Source organism: Dunckerocampus dactyliophorus, chromosome 8 (assembly GCF_027744805.1).
Source record: "Dunckerocampus dactyliophorus isolate RoL2022-P2 chromosome 8, RoL_Ddac_1.1, whole genome shotgun sequence".
Taxonomy (NCBI): Eukaryota; Metazoa; Chordata; class Actinopteri; order Syngnathiformes; family Syngnathidae; genus Dunckerocampus; species Dunckerocampus dactyliophorus.
In genome coordinates this window covers 20,284,460-20,307,301 of record NC_072826.1, presented here as the reverse complement: position 1 = coordinate 20,307,301, position 22,842 = coordinate 20,284,460, and the positions used below count along the sequence as shown (strand labels likewise).

The 22,842-nt window shown below is 36.9% G+C and overlaps 1 protein-coding gene across 1 annotated transcript in view; it reads left to right on the top strand.

Moving 5' to 3' along the window:
- The first annotated feature begins 823 nt into the window (after positions 1–823).
- Positions 824–22,842, top strand: part of atp2b2 (ATPase plasma membrane Ca2+ transporting 2) — a 144,825-nt gene continuing 122,806 nt past the window's right edge. The window contains exon 1 of the mRNA XM_054783311.1: positions 824–842. The gene's annotated coding sequence lies outside the window, so the exon portion shown is untranslated. The remainder of the gene's footprint in view (positions 843–22,842) is intronic.

Genomic DNA, 22,842 nt, shown 5'->3' with positions numbered 1-22,842 from the left:
GCATAGAAATGAGGCACATAACTGCACTTTTAAATTCAACACCTATCATTATACGTAGTACCTATAGTAGGGAGTTCATCAAGATCTGCTGACTGCAGCGCCCGCTTGCCTCTAACCTGCTTCACCCCTCAAACAAGAGCAATTAACAATTTCAACATCATCCATTTTTCTGCAGGGATCTCTTTTACTTTACAACAAAGTACGAAAGTCAAGGGATGAGCCAGATATACTCTGCTATCACAAGTATCCGTTACGGATAATGCATTTTTGCCGAATACGAGCATGAAACGAGTACACCTCCGTCATCAGTAATCGTGATGAAAGAAAATCCTCAAGAAACAAGAAATATAGCAACTTCTGATCAATCCATGTCAATTTCACATTTAAAATAATGTACAATTTAAGGCCCACCCATTTCCGGTTAAACCACGCCTACTTCCGGTTTATGCCCGGCAGACTACGAGTACACATACGGGTAATTTAGACATACAGATAGTGGTGTACTCGCTCATCTATCCTAAAGTCCCATACTGCTTGCTATATGGTATCCTGTGTCGGTGACACAGTAGATTTTACTGTAGAAATTTGCACAGACCAACAGAGACCTCTTGTTTTAGAAGTATGTCGTATCTGCACAATTTTTCATTTTGTGAGATTCTGAATGTAATTTATAAGCTGTACGCTGTAATCAAAAATGATTAAGAAAAACATTTTTTTTAATGTTTAGAGTCTACCGAGTTTCACTGGATGACGTCATCACATTAGCATAATTGGCCATAGCCCTTGCGCATGCAATCGTAATGGAGGCTGGAGGAGGAACATGGGTTTTGGAGAGGCGAAAGGTGCGTAAAAATACATGAAAAGCCAAACAATTATGTTTTGAAATACAAACTAACTTTTATCTGTTGCTTCTTTTTGTTTCTTTTTTCTTCGTTTAAACCCGAGCCACATCAAACATCTGTGCATGCCATAATCATAAATTTGTCGAGTTTGTAAGTTAACGTATGACAAAAATGCTTTAAAAGTGAATTAATATGACTTTAAACCTGCTGTAGTGTTGTAATTGGATACAGCTGTACTAAGCTAATTCAGTAACCCCTCGTTTATCGCCGTTAATTTGTTCCACACAAGTGAATTTTTGTGAAGTCTGATTAATTAATAAACGAAGAGCGTAGAAAACCTGTTTGACTTTCTAAATAAAATTGTTGCCATTATTAGAGCCTCTAGCCATGAAATAACACCCCTATAGTCACCTTTACACTCATATGACCAAATATAATACAGGGTCTTACAAAATGATCTGACACATTTGTAGGTTAAATAAAAGGCAAATAAAGTAAAGAAACAGTGTTTTTATTTTCGAAAAGTACATATAATGCCATTCTGTTTCATTATGTTTTAAAAATTAAATCAGTCAAATGGGATCCATTATTGTCCACACACTCAATGTAGATCCAGTAGCTCTGAAGTTGGTAACCCATAACAAGATGGTGTTTGGAGCTGGTATGGGATCATGTCTACCAAGATTGAAGTGCAAACGGAACGAACGCTCGTTGTGTTGCAGGTACAGATTTGTTTGTTTTGCTAAACGTTTCCACAATGAAAGCGCGATGCTCACCAGTCCAATTCATGGCAGTAACTGAAAAAGAAACGAAAAACAATGGCATTATAAAGAAACAAAACAAAATAGCATTATATGGGAAAAAAAATTGTATTATATGTACTTTTCAAAAATAAAAACACTTTTTTGTTTCTTTACTTTATTTGCCTTATATTCAACCTACAAATGTGTCAGATCATTTTGCCTGACCCTGTAGATCTAATCAGAGAACATAGGCCATGTAAGACAATAATAAGACTTGTGCTCGTGTGTTTCAAAAAACACTTGTCAAAAAACACTTGTCCACAAGCAGGAAGTAACAGGAAGGAAGGAAGTAACGTCGGGCATTCAAAGTTGAGCTTTAGGTGGCATACGGCCATAACAGTAGCCTGTGTTATGATGATGATGATATTATTATTATTATTATTATGTTTTTGTTATTGTGCCTGTTGTGGGATAAATAATGCTAAATTCATAAAAACCTGTCGTTGGCTATCAAGTCTGGTTCATGCTATTACTGACACCTAGTGGCCAGTCTAGGCAGGTCATCAACGTCTTGTATTGCCTTACCTTAAACTGTCGTTGTTGTATTTTGCTTTATTTAGAAAATTGTTATGCTTGAACATGCTTGATTTGGCCCAAGAATACATAATGTTTGCTTAAATATGCGTGTTTTTGGACTAATAATAGGCCATAGTCAATCACAAAACAGCGATCATTTATTAATGAATTTTTTAAAACCCGTGATAGAGTGAGGGAGCGATGTTGGAACCGCGATGGAGAGGGACGACTGTACACAGTATGGTTATGACTATTATCTCCAAAGAATATGTCTTTTATTCTACTGTTGTTTCTGAAGCAGTTGCACCTAGATCATCTTGAATGGCACATGGGGGAAGGCTTATGTGGCTTGCACTCCGAATCAGTAACATAGCAAGCCTCCAGAATGACTTTTAATTCCAAGTTTGGATAAATAGGAAAGGACTACAAATATGTCTGCTGTTTATTCAGTGTTACTTCCTGTGTTACGGTCGTGAGGAATTTATTTAGGCTTAACATTCCTGTTAAGTTCCCCCATGCTGTTACATTTGTTAGTGTCCACAGAATAAAAGGGGGTTGCAGAACAGCACCACTCAAAAGTAAAGAGAGGCTTTCTCTTGTTGTTCACGGAGAAGGTGTGTTCAAACGTTTCACTGCTATACTGTTTGTGTCTCACTATTATTAGCAGTAATTGATTAGCACACACTGTAACCACTGTGACGAGTGGAGGGGGCGTCCATGCATGATTGTGTGTGTGTGTGAGTGTGTACAAGTGTGTTTGAAGGTTTTGGGGGTGCAGTCTATTTAGAGCTCAGCCTGTGGGAGATGTCTCAGTCCTAAGGGAGGGGCAGGAGGGCGTGGGAAGACCTCCATGCTGCCTCCTGTGTCACTGGTGTGTGTGTGTGTGTGTGTGTGTGTGTGTTCCAAACATGGAGTATTCCTTTCTTGATTGTCATGCACAAACCGTAAGTGAATATTTCTAGTATATTATAGTCAATTATCTCAACTTGTGTTCTTTTACTTTTGAACAGGGGTGTCCAAAGTGCAGCCCGCAGCTGTTTTTTGTTAGTTGACTTGAGGTACAGGTTCGAATCTCTGTTGGGCATCTCTGTGTAGAGTTTGCATGTTCTCCCCGTGCGTGTGTGGGTTTTCTCCGGGTACTCCGGTTTCCTCCCACATTCCAAAAACATGCATGTTAGGTTAATTGGAGACTCTAAATTGTCCATAGGTATGAATGTGAGTGTGAATGGTTGTTTGTCTATATGTGCCCTGCGATTGGCTGGCGACCAGTCCAGGGTGTACCCTGCCTCTCGCCCAAAGTCAGCTGGGATAGGCTCCAGCATACCCCCTCAACCCTAAGGAGGAGAAGCGGCATAGAAAATGGATGGATGGATGGATGGATGGGTGGGTGGACTTGCGGTACATTCTAAAAATATACTTTAACAAGAAATCAAACAAAAAAAAACAGCAAAAATAAATAAATCAGCAGGAATTTTACAAGAATAAAGCCAAAAATATTAAGAGAATAAAGTTGTAATGAGAAAATATTGTAATTTTACAAGAGTAATGTTTTGAGCAAAAATAACGTCAAACAAAATTTACTACAACAAAGCTGAAATAGTTAATCGAAAAAAACCCAGCTGAAATTTTATTATATATAATAATAAAAAAGTAAAGCTATTAAGAGAAATAAGTAATATTGTAACGAGGGGAAAAAAATATTGTGAGAATTAATATATTGAGGAAATTATGAGGGAAAATAATGTAATTTTAGTACAATGGAGTTGAAATATTTAAGAAAAAAATATGTATTTTTTTAAGTTGCAATATTATGAGAAACAAAACAAAATAAAGTTGTAATTTGTGGAAAATTAGGTTGGGCAAAAGTTATACTATGTGAATATCGTAAAAATATGGAAATAAAGCCATTATATTATGAAAAGAACATTTATGAAGGTTATTTAAGAAGAAAGGTGAAATATTTGGGGGGGGAAAAAAAAACAGCAAAAATGTTGAAAAAAGACGAGTACCAAGCTCATACTAATAACACGCTTTTTCACTTGTATCACAAAGCTGAGATGTAGTTTTTTCTTGCTATATATATATATATATATATATATATATATATATATATATATAACAAATTAGCAAAATAGCTCTTTCATCTTTTGCAGTATGTGGCCTTCTCTGGAGAATGTTTGGACACCCGTGCCTAAGTACATTTTCTGCCATTCACTTTTTCTATGCCATCTTGGAAGTGTTGAATGAATATAGGTCCAATCTGCCAGAGGATATAGATTTTATTATTTTGTTTTTTACATGTTACGATTGTTATCTGTTCCTTTTAATTAGCCCAAAATTTCAACACTTAGCAAAACTTTTTTCCTACAGCCAAAAACGTTGGAAATGTTGGAAACATTTGAAAATGTCATTTTTTTAAACCAACGATTATTTAACCTAAGATAAAATGTAGGATCCAATATTGTATTTTCAATTTAAATTTGGACCACTGGCTTGTAATTTTTCATTTGTATAGTTGTCCACCAGGTGGCACTACCTTTTTTCTTGTACTGTTTTCTTCAAGGGTTCCTTTATAAATAAGTGTGTCTCTACTGATGTAGGATCACGTACATGCATAACCCTGTTAAAAGAAAACTGCACTTTTTTTGGAATTTTGCATTTTGACATTTGCATTAACAAGTACATAGATGAAAACATGTAATACTTGTAGTATACATGTAGTATCTTGCCGTATTTTGATGATTGAATTAAATTAATTAATTAATTAATTTAATTTCCTAGGTGCATTGATTTGGCATAGCCCATAGGAGCTAACGCAACTTCCGTCAACAACGGCAGCATAGAAACAGCGGCGACATTTACGGTGTCCGCTCTCATTGGGAAGGCTGGCAAGACTTGTGCTCCAGTCCTCAGGTAAAAAAATGCTGACAGCAAACGAGCATCTTGTTGAATCTTTGTAGCGAAATTGAGAGCCAGTAGTATCCACTCTTCCGTCTGTCTTGGGGCGTTGGGAGTGACGCTGAGACTAGCAGCTAGCGAGGCGTCGTGTTACTCTGCCAGGTACATATAGTTCTTTGTGTTAGCTGCTCCAATAACAATATCACTTTAGCTTGGTTAATATACAGGTCAGTTATGTAAATGTAACACTGTTGGCATTTTTTTTTAGGGTTTAGCGTCAAAATCTCTCATGATGTGCATTGTTAGCTGGCTCATACTAACTCATTTTCTCCCATTAGAACGCACAGAAAAGGGAAAGAAATATGTCTTAGTCTTAGTTTTCCTTTAAGAAAGCCCACCATTATTACTTGTTTATGTGTTTATGCTTCACCGATTATGTTTTTTTGACTAACGTTGCGATATCGCACTTTGTTTGACAGTCCTTCAAGTCGTGATGGGAAACTTTATTCCTTTTACTGACTCGAGTTCTTATGAGTCACTCGCTGAAGTGAATCGAGTACTCCATCCACTCGAGTCACCCGTCACAGAGAAATTACCACACGTGCAAAAAAGCTGCATCAGTGAAGCGTGAATCTTCGCCGAGCGCTCGTCAGCCATTGAATCTCGATTCTTCACCGCGCACCTGTGAGGCGGTGAAACGCGAGTCTTCGTCAAACCGTGAGTCAGTGAATCTCAAGCCTTTGTCCACCATCAGTGAGTCAGTGAAATTTGAGTCTTCGTCGAGCACATATGAGTTAGTGGAACTCGCGGGGGCTGAGCGAGTGATGCCAGAACCTCACCAACACACAAAACATGTTTTACTCAAGCCCAGGTGGAAAAATAGTGCAAAAAGTCACATGACAGTTTTTCGTAGTTGCTTTTTTGTACTTGAAGTTGTTCTGTTTTTTTGTAATTGAAGAAATATGTTACTTTTTTATGTGTAAAACGTTGTTTCTGAAGCAGCATATATTTGTTTGATAGGTACCTTTCTTATTTGCAAAACAACATGCATCGTTTGCGAACGATGTTTTATATTTGCAAACCACACTGTGTTTGTTTGTGAATCGCTGGCATGAGTAAAACATGTTTTGCGTGTTTGCCATTTTAACTCCATGTCTTTGATGCAGCGCAGGCAGGCAGGAAGGAGGAAGGAGAAAGGAGAAAGACCACATCTGTTGCTTTGTCCATGAGGTAATGCATTTATACCAGTGTAGTTATGGTAACAGTTGCACAAGTCATGATTTGAATGACTCGTACGTGACTCACATCTCCACCTTGAACACACCGTGGTTGCGTGCTATGAGACGCAAACGTTTGTTTGGCTTTGTTAGCACGAGCTTGAACAGACAGTCCAGCCTCAAAAACGTGTCTTGTCACTAGTTCAAGGACCACCGAACAAAGTGCGAAATCTCAACATTTGATGAATAAACATTATCAGTGAAGCATAAAGACATACTGTGTAAAAATTGTGGGCTTTTTTTTAACATTGCTACATGTAAGGTGTACATTTGACCTGAATTATCTCATTTATACATTGCCAGGCTAAAGGCTACACCGTGACTCCGATTCCATCTGTTGATCTTACATTGTCATTCATTCGACATTTTACACTTTAAATGCATTTAATAAGGGTGTGAGGCATATTTCAGGTTTAAACCTGGATTGTGTCGAGAAAGAAGAATGGCAATTGCTGGATCTGAATCCAACTTAATTACAACAGGCACTTTTATTGCACCTTTATAACAGGAGGGTTTTGAAGCAGGTGGGGATGAGCCGTGTGTCAAAAATAGACATTATTACGGGCACGAGGCCTATTTTTCCTGAAAATGTTCCTTTCCCATATGCCCAAATATTATAAACTGCTCTATATGCACAATAATGAAAACATATCAAAGGAAGCCTGATGATCAAATGTGAGTCCAGTAGTTTCTCTCCTCCTCCTCTTCCTCCATTGGTTGTTGAAGCAGAGAAGTGCTGCCTCTTGCAATAATGACTTTGCTGCTGCTGCTGCTCTGCATACAAGAGGGAAAAGCCTCCTGGTCCTCCGAGAAGCTCTCCGACTTGTCTTCATAGACGGACAGGTGAACTATCATCATCAAAAACAGCAGCAGCTGAAGGATACCTGCACCGCTCTGCTTTTTTTTTTTTTTCTTTTTTTTTTTAACTGTGAGTACAATTTAGTTGCTGTAGGCATCTTATTCTCATGCAGGCGAGGGTGTTGCTTTTTCTTCTTCATTGTTTTCAAGCTGTTTGCTCGTATGTGTTGGATTTCTGGCGTCATTTCATCTTTTGCTTTAGTGTAGAAACTGTTTGACAGTTTTGCTTCCTTCTTCACTCAAGTGGTGTGTTTGGGTAGGCAAAGTCATGTTACATTTAGGTATATATGCCTCCCCACCGCAGAGGAACTAGCTGGAAAAGTCAGTTTCTCGGTTAGGAAAGAAGTAGAAAGAAAGAGAGCGCCTGGTGGGAACATGTGGACAGATAAGACCTTGTGACAAGTCTCCCGAGACAAAGGCTAACACAAAGTTGCTCGAGTGTTGCAATCAAATGCCTCACCACCGTTTGGATCTGAGTTTATAAAAGTGGCTGTGGCTAATTGCGCTAGCAAACAGGTGTTTGGACAGGCGTCAAACATGCACCAGTTGCAGGCTAATGCGAACATGGCTAATATGTGACGAGCTGTTGTATAAAGACATTGCATAATTAGCTTTACAGTCCTCTTTTGTTTCTCTTTTGGCTAATTTAATTAGTATGTCAAACATGGCCGACAAGTCTTGTACAAGTGGTAGGCTAATGCTAACACAGATAATACAGTGACTACTGACTTTTGTGCCTGGTATCAACACCTATAGAGCTAATACATTAGCTCTTAGTGGTGGCTAATTTATCCTTACCTTCCTCTTTAATTTCTCTTGTGGCTAATTTAGCTCGCAAAAGTCCGACATACACATATTAACTAGCTACTGTGCCAGATAAATTGCAGGCTAATGCTAACACGGCTAACGAATACGTGCTTACACCTGCAGAGTTTCATTCACAATGAAACCCCATGTGGCCGCGTTCTATTTTAAAAGGCTTTGTAATCTCTGGCATTCCATAGTTTTGTACTTCATGAGATATTCTTAGTAAGATTCTCTGGCTCAAAAAAAAAAAAATCATCTATTTGGACTAATTTGACCTCATCAATTGTGTGGAAGTGATTGATGATTAATTGTGTCATGAAGCAACAGATGACACGGGGTGCAGTGGTTGGTTACAACCAGCAGAGGCGCTGTTGATTCAATGTCATCCGAGTTAACCGATCATTTACAAACACAAAAATACAACTTTCCCAAGATTAAAAATGTTCTTTGCAAAAATGCACAGCTTTGTCCTAGTAAGATTACAACACCATTTTCAATTATTATTTTGTTGTATTTTAAATTTTTGAAGTTGTATCTGTGTGCTTGTCCGTTTGTGGATTTGGATGAAACTTTCAGGAATTGTCGGAAATGGGATATGGAAGTAAGTGATTTAAAGGATTCTTTAACATTGCGAGATAGAACCGTTTTTGGCATTTGTGCGTATAACTCCACAAAAAAATGGTCAGAGCACTTGGCAAAAAAATACAGGACAAGTTTCCAACAGGTTCTACAAAATACCAAAGACTGATCCAGATAATGGAATAATTCCGGATACTACGATCCAGAATATGGAAAAAGTAGGGGACCTTTGGAATTTTCATCACAGGAAGACAACACATAAAGCTATAAACATGCAACAAATACCATGATATATATCTAAGACACTGTGGAGTCTGGGATGCGCCAAGGATTTGTTGCATCTTCAAAAGCTATGGAGCTAGATCCAGAAGAAAAACGTCATTACGGGAAATGTGATTTTTGTGAATAACTACTGAACTGATATTTATATCATTATGAATGTTTTCATGGTCAAGGAATCTAAATATGTAGATAAAATAAACTAATATTTATGGTGTAAATCATAGTATGGGGAGAACTGTGGTGCTTGGTGGAGGTCTGCACTCCCGCGGTGCTTTTGTAGTTTAATTAGATTTTATTTATTGATTTTTTTAAATTGAATTTTGTGTTATTTATTTATTTTTTGCAAATACACTCACTGTCCATAACATTGTGTAGACCTGTACCATCAAATCAAATACTGTACAGTTTTTTGAACAATATGTTTATGATAGGTCTGGTGGTTGGCCTCATAGTCAGGAGATTGGGAAGACCTGGGTTCGATTCTCCCTTGGGCATCTCTGTGTGGAGTTTGAACGTTCTGCCCGTGCGTGCGTGGGTTTTCTCCGGGTACTCCGGTTTCCTCCCACATTCCAAAAACATGCATGTTAGGTTAATTGGTGACTCTAAATTGTCCATAGGTATGAATGTGAGTGTGAATGGTTGTTTGTCTATATGTGCCCTGCCATTGGCTGGCGACCAGTCCAGGGTGTACCCCGCCTGTCGCCCGAAGTCAGCTGGGATAGGCTCCAGCATGCCCCCACGACCCTAATGAGGAGAAGCGGCATAGAAGATGGATGGAAAAGCTAATATTTTTCCCCTTTTATGTAGGCCATACAAATGAATGTTTAGCCACACCACAGTACATTGCTTAACATTTACATGTTCAAATAAAAGATACGTTTCCACATTAGAGGGTATTTGCACTTTGGCTTCCATTTTAATGTTAACCAAAAAAAAAAGACAAAAATCTGCATAGTGTACCCTGCTCATTTTGACTTACAAAACATGTTTCCTGTAGTCATTGTAAATGTTCACTTTCTTTGTCACTTTAACCGGACTTTGTCGTACTTTGGTGACAGTTTGACCCTGTGGCTGTTAAAACTACCTTGAATCTACATGACATGCTGTGTTATTACACGCCTCGGGCTAAACACTACTTGTACATGCGACACCGCTGTATACAACATGCCCTGGGCACACACATTCAACACTTTTTACTATGATGGATTGTAGACTCAGTGTAGTCATTGGAGTTTAAATTACCCTATGGCTTATAACTAGGAGAATCAGGTCTCTGTCATTGCCATGGCAACCTCACTTAACCTGCTTTACTGGTCTAATATCGGCGGATCAGGCAGGACACCTCATCGTGTGTTAGCACTCGCATCAGTGCAAACGTTACTGGCCATGTCTTCCTCCGTAGTTAATAGATTGAATAAAAATGATAAATAATGAAACTGAAAGTCTAATCAAATGACAAAACATGAAAATATTTTACCATTTTCATTTATTTGAAATCATTTTATTTGATTAAATAAAAAAAACAAAACATTTAAGTATTTACATTTTTTAAATTATATTTAAAAATGGCTATTTTTAAGAAAGTTAAAAATAAGATAAAGCTTAATAAAAATCAATAAAATGACAAAATAGTAACATATTTTACATTTTAATGTGTTATTTTAAATCATCTTATTTTTTAATATTAAGACCAGAAATTAAAATATTTAAAAATTTTAAATGACAATTTTTTTTAGGCGAGTTAAAAATAAATTCACACAAAAAAAATAAATGAATAATATGGCAAGATAATAATATATTAAACCTTCAATGTGTTATTTTAAATCATTTATGTTAAATAATAAAACCAAAAAATTTAAGAATTATGATTTTTAAACTACATTTAAAATGACTTTTTTTTTTTCAAAACAAGTTAACAGTAAAATAACATAGCAAAATATGTAATCAATTATATAATTAAATTAATATATAATAAAATATTTTTAATTCATTATTTTAAATAATAAATAAACATAACAAAATTAAAGTGACAAATTAAACATTTTAAAATGTTTATTTTTTAAATCAACTAAAATAAAGTGAGAAAATAATACAATAGTCAACATTTTTATTTAATTTAAATCATTTTATTTTATTACATTCTAAAACAAATTTTAAGTATTTACATTTTTAAAAATATATTTTGAAATGACTACTTTTGAAAACAAGTTAAACAATAAAATAAAATCACAAAATTATAAAAATATTTAGCATTTTACTTAATTATTTTAAATGATTACTTTTTTGGGGGAAAAGTAAAACAAAATGAAATTAAGTATTACAATTTAGATTTTATTTTTAAACCAACTAAAGCAAAATGGCAACATATTTAAATTATAATTTTTTTCAATTAGTTTTTCAACAACAAAAACTGAACAGTAGACTAAAGTAAACAAAAAAAACATGAAATATTCTGCCTTTGGAAAGATACTGATGGTCTGTTTTGAGGGGTATAGATGAAGCAGTGTATATTTATATTTAACACCATGACTACTAACCAAAGTAAGCAAAATATTGGAATGAACGATTGACTCATTCGTTAGACAAGGCAGGTGTAGCTAATGATGTGGCCGGTTCTACTTTTACCTTATTCTTTTGACAACATTTCAGTTGTACACTACTTTATTTACCAAGCACATCTCCGCTCACAGTGTGGCCATCATCTCTGTGCCATTTCGTTTGTCATTATGCAAGGGCATCAAGTCCGGATTGAACACTTATAATAAAAAGCTTCTAAGAGTTGAAGAAAATATCTTTGGACCATTTGTGAGCTTCAGCTTCAAAATCAGCTGGCGAGCTAGGACACTCCTGTGATGGTGTCACCATCATAAGGCTGGACACACTGTGTGTTTATGTTCATTCAACAACCACATGCAAATAGTGTTTTGAGGACAAGACGTAATTATTATAATGACAACAAGATAGTAAAGTTGTTCAATGACGCTTGAAAAAGTTAGTACGTACCCCATGAATGTGATATCCACTTCCCCGTGGGACAAAAATGAGCTCCGAGCTAACCGCATTGTTTGTTTGTTTGAAAAACAAAATGTCACTGTGGTAAAAAGTCACATTTGGAGTCCACAGATGGATAATTCTAGCCAGCTAGCTGGTTAGCTGCGGCCAGTGACAGCTAGGCAAAGCGTGAAAGCAAAGATGCAAGATAAGTCAAACACCGATAGGTTTGGCAAGGGAGTGGTCCAACAGGCTGGCATCGATTGGCGTAGCCCGTGTCGAGCCAGTGAGGTTTTACAGTCTAGTGTTGATTCTTGCGGCAATACGGGACAAAGTTGTCGTTGTCTGCTCAATACGGGTGTTGGCAACCCTCCGTGACACGGTACACATGCACATTCATGTTTGTGCCGCCACACGGCGATTTGTTTTTAGGCATTTATCGGCATATTCCGAACACATTTTTTACAGAAATCAGCCGATACTAATCGGTGGCCGATTGATCGGAGCGTCCCTAATTATATAATATGAATCCTTCTCCCACAGTCCTTGCATAGCGTTCTTCCGTGGTTTGTCAGGATGCCTCCATCTGCAGTCATTAGCAGCAGCTAATTAACAACGAGCAGCGAGTGAACCCAGTCACCTTGCGAAAAGGGAGGCGGCTGGCTATTTTAGGTCCACTTTGCAGGTCAGGCAGCATAGAGATAGTCTACCTAGATCAGAGCAGAAGGAACAGTGTTCTTTTTTTGCCCCTTGCTATGCTTGGGCAGTGCAGTGAGTGCACGGGGTCATTGATTGTATCGCTCGCTCTATGCTGCTACTTTAATGGCCGCGCTGCGCCCATGTGTGGAGCCGGCATTAGCATGGCCAAGTTATTTCCTCTCAGGGGCGAAATATTTCCACTGCCTGGACAGGATTTTTCCATTCACAAGAAAATGGCGAGATGTGTCTTTTTCTCTGTCCCCATACATTGATGACACATGGAGGTGTGATCATTGAGCTGTTTAATGCTAACGTCACCCCGCTGCATCATGTGTTTGCCTTTATTTCTTCAGGCCTACATGGTGATCAAGGGATCATATTCACATCGGACAACAAAGTCGTATATTTTCAAGAAAAATGTCATACCCTTTTGAGGATTGTCACATATAAAAGATGAAGTTGTGTATTTTTAAGAAAAAAATTCCAATCTTTCCAGGTTTTAGTTGTATAGTTTCAGGAATAAAGCTGGAATATTTTGAGGATTAAGTTGTATATTTTCAAGAAAAAAGTTGTAATCTTTTGAGGATTAAGCGGCATATTTTTTAGGAAAAATGTCAGTCTTTCACATACTATGTCATATATTTTTCAGAAAAAAGATGCGATATTTTGAGGATTTATTGGTGTATTTTTTATTTTTTTAATTTGAAAAAAAAGTCGGAACCTTTTGAGGGTTTAGCTAGCTCGCTGCCACCAGAGAGATAGAAGAAAGTAAGAGCCAGGCAAAATGTGTCAACAAAGATGGTAGAAAAGTCGATCGAATGCGATTGAACCGTGAGCGATCGATCACACACGCTGGCGTTGATAGGCTTAGCCCATGACAAGCTGTCGCCAATTGACACCACATTTTACAGACTGTTTTTCATTCTCATGGAAATAAATGACAAAGGGCATCACTTGTCAACGGGCGTGCTTTTATAAGGTCGTACATGCGCGAGTAGATGAAAAATTTACTCGCAATGTATTTCAGTCACAAAATGCGACCATTTAGTTGCAGTCTGGAGCCCTGGAGTGGGGAAGAAAGAGAAAAAAAAAGAAGCCAAAAACGTACCACTTCCACACGGAATAGGAGAACTTTTTTCACTCTATCATGCCGATGCCATGGCTGACTATGTGCAGTAATGTGATGTAATGTCATGTCTCATCAATGTTTTGTGCCATTACTGACGTCTAGTGGCCAGAATACTACAGTACATACTGTATGTATAACTTGTATTTCAATATTTTTTAATTAATAATGGGCCATAGTCAACCACGAAACAGCAATCATTTATTAAAAAATACATTTTTGAAAAAACACGATAGTGAGCGATATTTGAACTGTGATGTAGTATGGGATGACTATATTTTCAAGACAAATGTTGCAATCTTTCAAAGATTAAATTGTATATTTTCAAGAAAAAAAGATGGGATATTTTGAAGATTTTGTTGTATTTAAAAAAACAAAGTTGTAATCTTTTAAGTCGTACATTTTCAAGAAAATATTGAGGTTTACATTTTATATTTTTGAGAAAAAAGTTTGAGGATGAAGTTTTATTGAGTTAGTCTTTCAAATATTTAGTCCTATTTAATAAAAAGTTTGAAGCTTTCGCGGATTAGGTTTTCGATTTTTGAGAAAAAAGATGCAATCTTTCAAGGATTTAGTTGTATATTTTTGGGAATAAAGTCGGAATAGTTTCAGGATTAAGTTGTGTATTCAAGATGTGGTATTTGGAGGATTTAGTTAGGATTCTACATACCGTATATATTGTCCTATATTTTTGAGAAAAAAGCTTGAATTGTTTGAGGATTTAGTATTATATTTTTGAGAAAAAAAGTTTTAATCTTTTGAGGATTAAGTAGTATTTTTTTAAGAATTTTTTTTCAATTTTTTTCAGGATTAAGTCATTTTTGAGTAAAAAGTGCTCATCTTGAGTTGTATATTGTTTAGAAAAAAGTTGGTCGTTCGAGGATTTAGTCCCTATACTTCTGAGAAAAAAGTTGTAATCTTCTGAAGATTGAGGTCTTATATTATGAATTTAATTTGAAGATTAAATCGTATATTTTTCAGAAAAGTGTCGTAATTTTTTCGAGAATAAAGTTGGACAATTCTGAGAGAAAGATTTCATTATATACAAGAAAACAGTTCTGTATTTCGGAGAAAAGGTTGTTATTTTTCCGAAAATAGTTGATGACTTTACTGTTACTTTAGGAGTTGCTGTAAGTAAGTCATATATTTCCCAAGAAAAAAAATATATTCTGGAGAAAAAGTAGCAGTTTTAAAAGAACAAATTAGATATTTTTGAGGGAAAAAAGTTGATTTTTTTTTTTTTTTTTTAGTTTAGATTTGTATATTTAGGAGAAAAAGTCGTAATCTCACAAGAATAAAGTTTTTTTGAAGAAAGACATTGAATGTTGAGGGAATAAAATTAGATATTGAGGGGAAAAAAGTAGTTATTAGAGAATAGTAGTTATTACACAGTACTGTATATTATGGAGAAAATGTCCAGAATAAATTTGGCTATTTTTGGGGAATTTTTTTGTGCATTTGTGAGAGTTTAATAATTCACAAGAATATACAATACAAAGAAATGGCAATCTAATGATAATCATCAACCACAAATGATTTGTGGCACAACTTACAACAGCAGCATTAGTAGTGGTGCTAGCAAATATATACTTTCTGATAGCTCAGTGTATAGTATGTTTAACTTATAGTGGCCTTCAGTACACACACACACACACTCACCAAGCACAATCAGAGTTGTGTAACACTTATGATATGACTCATGGAAAATGACTGGGAGATGTACAGTGAATGCGTTGTTCTCACTCACACCAGCTTGACTTTCACTTTCACACAGACTTGGCTTTCGCTATCCGTGCACGCAGGCTTATTGTTTCACTTTCTATAGCGTTGCGGCAACCGCTATATACAGTGGCGTGAAAAAGTGCTTGCCACCTTCCTGTTTTCTTTTTTTTTTTTTTTTTTTTGCATGTTTGTCACACCCAAATGTTTCAGATAATCAAACACATTTAAATATTAGTCAATGGCAACACAATTGAACACAAAATGCAGTATTTAAATGAAACTTTTCTATGATTAAGGGCCCTGTATGAAAAAGTGATTGCCCCCTAAACCTATTAACTGGTTGGTCCACCCTTAGCAGCAACAACTGCAATCAAGCGTTTGTGATAACTTGCAATGAGTCTCTTACAGCGCTGTGGAGGAACTTTGGCGCACTCATCTTTGCAGAATTGTTGTAATTCAGCCACATTGGAGGGTTTTTGAGCATGAACCGCCTTTTTAAGGTCATACCACAGCATCTCAATAGGATTCAGGTCAGGACTTTGACTAGGCCACTCCAACATCTTCATTTTGTTTTTCTTCAGCCATTCAGAGGTGGACTTGCTGGTGTGATTTGGATCATTGCTTCAACAGATGGCTGGACATTCTTTTTCACGATTTTTTGGTAGACAGCAGAATTCATGGTTTCATTTATCACACCAAGTCTTCCAAGTCCTGAGGCAGCAAAACAGCCCCAGACCATCACACTACCACCACCATATTTTACTGTTGGTATGATGTTCTTTTTCTGAAATGCGGCGTTACTTTTACACCACATGTAATGGGACACACACACACACCTTCCAAAAAGTTCAACTTTTGTCTCATCAGACCAGACAGTATTTTCCCAAAGGTCTTGTGGATCATCAAGATGTTTTCTGGTGAAATTGAGATGAGCCTTAATGTTCTTTTTGTTCAGCAGTAGTTTTCGTCTTGGAACTCTGCCATGCAGGCCGTTTTTGCCCAGTGTCTTTCTTATGGTGGAGTCATGAACTCTGACCTTAACTGAGGCAAGTGAGGCTTGCAGTTCTTTGGATGTTGTTGTGGGGTCTTTTGTGACCTCTTGGATGAGTCATCGCTGCGCTTTTGGGGTCATTTCGGTTGGCCGCCCACTCCTGGGAAGGTTTTTCATCACTTTTTCATACAGGGCCATGTAGGTTTGGATGTTTTTTCTCCCTTAATAATTAAAGGTTTCATTTGAAAACTGCATTTTGTGTTCAGTTGTGTTATCATTGACTAATATTTAAATTTGTTTCATGATCTGAAACAATTTAAGTGTGACAAACATGCAAAAATATAAGAAATCAGGAAGGCGACAAACACTTTTTCACACCACTCTTACTCTGTGTACTTTTATTCTGGGCACTGTAACCAAGTGTGTTGCAAACTGAGCTTTGTGAGAAATTTCAAGTCAATCTGAATTATGGGGGTCAAAGCTTGGGGTTTAATATCAGCGCCACCATGTGTGTATTTGTCAGAAAAGTAGTAGCATAGGTGACACAGTAGGGGTGCATGTTTTGACACCTTTTTGAGGAGTAGAAGAACTCATTGTTCTTCCTGACTCATTTAAAGGAACTTTACGTATGAGCCACTTGGCGCTGCGTCAAATCAATATTTGCTCAGAGCTGCTCCTAGCTGCAAGTTATTTAGCCGTCTTCGGAAAGAATCCTTGAGCAAAGTAGGGAATTAGTCTTTAAGGAACAAATGTCAGGAAACTTACATATTTACGTTTAATCTTACCTCGCACTCGACAGTTCGTTAGTTCTTAGATAAGACAGAGGAGGTCTCATCCTGCCCGAGCAGGGCCGTAACAGAACTGTTAATGTTGGCCAGAGGAACGTTTTGGTAAGTTTTTCTCTTCACTTTTAACTGACTGCAAGAATTCATTCATTGAGCTTTTAAGGCTTGTGGTGATTTACGATTTCGACATGTTGGCTTGTTATGCTGATTGACAGTCATGACTAATGACACAAAATGACACTTAGTTTATCTTAAAGTGTCAGAATGTCACCTTAAGCCACCCTTTGCATGTGAGAGTGACCATAGAGTACGTCCTATTTGCGTGCGCCAAGTGATGCATGTGTCCATATGATAAAGACCTCAATGAATGGACTCCTCTTCCTCCAGGCCTTATGGGACCATATGCACTGTAGCTACTGTACGTCCACAAGTGTTAAAAATACATACAGCGTTTGTCGACGGGCATTCATTCGAACTGTTAGTAGTTTTACAAGGGAGCTAGCTGCTCGTTGAGGTGTGAAAGTAGCGAAAAGCGTCACGCGACTGGACCCTTGTGCCGTGTGAATAATTTACTTCACGCAGGGTGCTGTCCTCGTTAAGACGAATTAGTGCAAGCAAGACAGCGGCGGCCGCAAAAATGCTGACTGGTCAGTGAAAAGTGTGCATTTTCACTTTTACTGGAGGATTTTTCTTTGTAAACTTGTTTTTCTCGACAATGTGATATGTCCTTCGTGCAGGACTGCCTGTTTCCTGTTGTATGATCACTACCTGCTAGCGATCACACATGAATGAAGGCAGGAGTGAATAAGCGTGATTCACTTAATTTCTTGTGTCCAGTCAAGTTGATCATTAAAATTCAAATGAAATTTGAACTTTGAGAGTGTTTAACCAAGAGAGAAATATGATAAAATGTCAATGCCTGTTTGAGAAAAGTGTATAAAGTGAATGGTGAGGGGTTTTACAGCCTTAAAACATATAAATCATTTTACAAAAATACAGTTGGCTACTTTGCGCTTTCCATCCATCCATCCATTTTCTATACCGCTTCTCCTCTTTTAGGGTCGCGGGGGCATGCTGGAGCCTATCCCAGCTGACTTTGGGCGACAGGCGGGGTACACCCTGGACTGGTCGCCAGCCAATCGCAGGGCACATATAGACAAACAACCATTCACACTCACATTCATACCTATGGACAATTTAGAGTCTCCAATTAACCTAACTTGCATGTTTTTGGAATGTGGGAGGAAACCGGAGTACCCGGAGAAAACCCACACACGCACGGGGAGAACACGCACAGAAATGCCCAGCGGAGATTTGAACCCATATATTCCCAATCTCCTGACTGTGACTGTGTGGCCAACATGCTAACCACTAGACCACAATTCCAATTATAGAACAAATAATAATTAAAATTGAATCAAATAACATTTTATTAAAATATTCATTATTTCTATTTAATTTGGAATTTTCAGTGTTCTGTGAGAATATTTAATTTGTTTAATTTGAATTTATTGATTCATTAATTAAATGATTTAATCACTGATTTCATCATTCATTAATTAATTGAAAAATATGTTTTTTAGAATTTTCATTGGACAGGTGCAATAAAATATATGTTAAATTAATATTTCATATATATATATTTTATACTAATAATAGTAAACATATTTTTTATTGGTGTTATATGTAATTTTGGTAAACTCTTGAGAGAAAACGCAACTTGGTGAAAGATTCTTCATTGAATATAGTTCTTCTTCATGGTGTGTAAAGTGAAAATGAAACGGCAGCAAACGTTTGAGTGGATGGAGTTGTAAATTCGATGTGATTGTTGCAATGTGATGGTTATAGAATGTATACAGTAACATTCTCATATTTGCAGATTTCAGATCATGAGTGAATTCACTCACTCAGAAGTTATCAATTCACTCAGAAGTTATCATCCTTAATAATAATGACCCCCACTTGGACTTGGGTCCCATGAAAAACCATGTCAGTCCCACAGCCACCAGCCTTGGCATCATCATTGACAGTGATTTTAAACTTAATAAACAAATCAATGCCGTTGTAAAATCTTGTTTTTATCATCTTCGGCTTTTATCCAAAGTCAAATCATTTTTATCATTGCAACATTTCGAACAAGCCATGCACGCTTTTATCTCGTCACGTGTGGACTACTGTAATGTGCTTTACTCTGGAATAAGCCATAAATTACTCTCTCGCTTACAGTTAGTCCAGAACTCTGCAGCACGGCTTTTAACAGCAACCAAAAAGAGGGAGCATATTACCCCAATTTTAGCTTCCCTGCACTGGTTGCCTGTGCGTTTTAGAATTGATTTTAACATTTTATTGTTTGTTTTTAAGGCTTTGAATGGGCTGGCCCCTCAGTACATCTCAGACCTCATCCAAATTTACACTCCAGCGCGCACATTGAGGTCCGAAGGCCAGCTCCAACTGGTGGTGCCTAAGACCAGGGGAGACCGGGCCTTTTCTGTTGTCGGCCCAAAGCTGTGGAACACTCTCCCCCCTCATGTAAAAACGGCCCCCACAATTGAAAGCTTTAAGTCTCGTCTTAAAACCCACTTTTATCTCTGGCTTTTAACTCGGCGTGAGTCGTGTGGTCCTCTGTGTCTTTTATTCTTTTTTTTTAAGTTTTTATTGGTTCTATTTATTTTATTTTTTTTTAAATTAAATTTTCTTATTTATTTTTTACCTACTTCTTGGACTTTTGGTTTTTATTGTTTCAATTTCTTGTTTTAAATATTTTATATTTTATTGTTGTACGTTTCTTTGTTTCTATTTGATCTTTTAGTTTTTATTGTCGTAATTTTTATTTATTATTTGCATTTACATTCCTTTATTTACTTATTATTTATGGTTTTGCTAGTCTGTGCAGCACTTTGGAAACAGTGTTTAAAATGTGCTATATAAATAAAGTGGATTGGATTGGATTGGATTCACTCAACATTTTCCAGGAGGAAGATGCTTTGAGACATGATGTTATGTAACTGTATACTACTGTATACTGTATGCCTGTTATTGCTTCTTAATGTGTAAAACTGAATTTAAAATACATTTAATAAGTGGGAGAAGTATATTATTGGGCATTTTTCAGACTTTTTAAGAGTGCTTTCTAGTAATTGTAGTTTTTTGTCATTTGCAGTGGGTCTTGGAAGTACTACTGTATGTTTTTATGTTCATACAATTGCTGAACTTCAGTTAAACTGGTGAGTGCAGACCCTCCTGTGTTGCAGTGGTGTTATCCTCTTTGGGCTTGTTGGCTCGTTAGTGCTCGTGGCTATGCTAATGAGGTGTTGGAGTCACTCCAAGCCCACGAATGCTTGCCGCTTGGAGGTCAAGATGAACTTCTCCAATTAGACTTGTACGTAAAGTTGGCGAATTGTTTGCTCACACAAATCAAGAAGGGAGCTGGATGGTGGACTGTGAGGTGAGATTGCTCATCGCCTCCTGTCTTGTCCTGCATCTCTCCTAGCTCAAATATTCCCCCCCACCTTGTCATTTGCCTCAGTTTGCTGCAGTGCATCATCACCAGCAGGCACATTAACATCTCCATTACCGTATCCCCTCTCCCTTCTATTTGACCACATTTCTATGCTGTTGTCCTACTTTCTTTGTGTGCTGGTCCTTTTTTTTTTTAAAGACACTAGCCTCCTGTCGCCATTTCGTGTGTGGTCATCGCCATTAAAAATTGCTATTTCATCCTCCTCCTCCTCCTCCTCCTCTCCTCCCATGATGAGCTGTGCTGTTCCAAGGGAGCAGATGCCCTTGGTGTGACCGTGAATGAGAAAGAGAGAGAGAGGTTGGCTAAAGCTCTGCAGTAGCAAGCTAGTAAGCAAGCAACTTGCTGCGCTGTGGATGTGGATAGGGAGGCATCATAGGACGAGAGAGAGGAAGAAGCTTGTGGTTGTTGTCGTTTGTAGCCTTGAAACTGATTTTTATTAGATTGATTTTAGTTTTATTTTATGACATTTAATTTTATGTTATTTTATTAAATTTTGTTTTGCTATTTTATCTCTTGTCATTTTGTTGTTTCATTACATTTCATATGATTATTTTATTTATTTTTACTATTTTATTTAATTTTAAATCATTTTTATTTCATTTCAGTTTTTTATTTTATTTTAATTGGATTTATTTATTTTATTTCATTTTATTTCATTTTATTACTTTGTATTTTTTTTTTTACTTTATTTCCTTTTTTGGGGTTTAACGATTACTTTTAATAACGATTAGATTCGTATCATGATTTGTGGTTGCCGACACGATTCAAGGATGATAATGGTTCATTTAGAACGATACGATCCAAAGCGATTCAGTAACTTCAAATCGATTCAGTAACTTGTTAGGCAAAAATTCAACCAGTGTGACTGTGAAATAAATACGTGGATACTGGACAGTGCAAGTGAAGTTTCCTCGATGGCATTGACATTTGATTTGCATAAAGTGCAACCAACATTTCAGGTTGAATTAAATCAAGTCTGAGATTAATTCTATCTGATAAAACATGACTCGAACTTTAATTTGATACATCATTCACTTCTCTACCCCAAGTATTAAAGATGTTAGAACAAATTTCATAGCGGGAAATAGTGCCTTTGGTTCCCATTGCTTTGACATTGAGTCAAGACAAAAGCTGCGATCGACCCACGGGCCTTGGCAAGTACAACCGTACTACAAAATATATCATAACTTTGGCTGTGACATTTGTTTTAAAAGTCAACAAAGTACTTTACATTTTTTTTATCATCAAAAAGCCGGGGGAAGAAAATCAAGTGTCATTTCATGTAGGCCTCACTATACACCCCGCACTACAAATTGCATGTACACAGTAATTCCGGGGCAAAATTAACATATTTCACATCGGATGTTAACAAAATTTCATCTGCAGATAGATGTTAAAGTGAAATTATATCCTACACACCTGTTATCTTGTCCTGAATCTACGATCCATGATTTTGTAAGGCGATGTGGTCCAACACTATATTAATATAAAGTATATAAGTATAAATTTAGTATAAAGCCTCGTAATCAAGTTTAGCGTTCGAGGTGTCCGGCGTCTAGAGGCACTCTTTTCAGGACAAAAACTTACAAACTTTTTTGCTCTTTGGAGAGGACGTGCCGGCTCTAGCCAACCAAACTGTAACCCTGGGTAACCAAAACAGTTACAAAAGTTCATTCGTGCGCCCCAACAGGCATGACTAATCAACTTATGACAAATCAAACTGTTACACGAGTAACGTTTAACGTCTTCATCATTAAAAGTGATAAAAAAAAAACACACACACATCCATATAAAGCCTGCTGTGCTTAATTCCAATGCTGTATTTCCTAGTATCGATTCAATCGATTGATTACCTTTCAAACAATGTCAGATCGATATGTCGTCCGGAATGGAAACTTGCTGAACACAGATTGATGTAGCATAGCTTTGGCTCTGCATATTGAGATTTTGCTGCATGTGTCAAATGTTTTAGAACTATTTGCCCCTAGAATTTCACTTGTCATTTTCCTCAGTTGAGTTTTGAATTGTGATATTGGGTGGATAAAGTTAGTAGTTACATTATACACACTTGATCAAAATTGTAAGACCAGTTGAAAAATTTCAAAAATGTACATTTTACATTGTTTGGAGATTGAATAAGCAATTT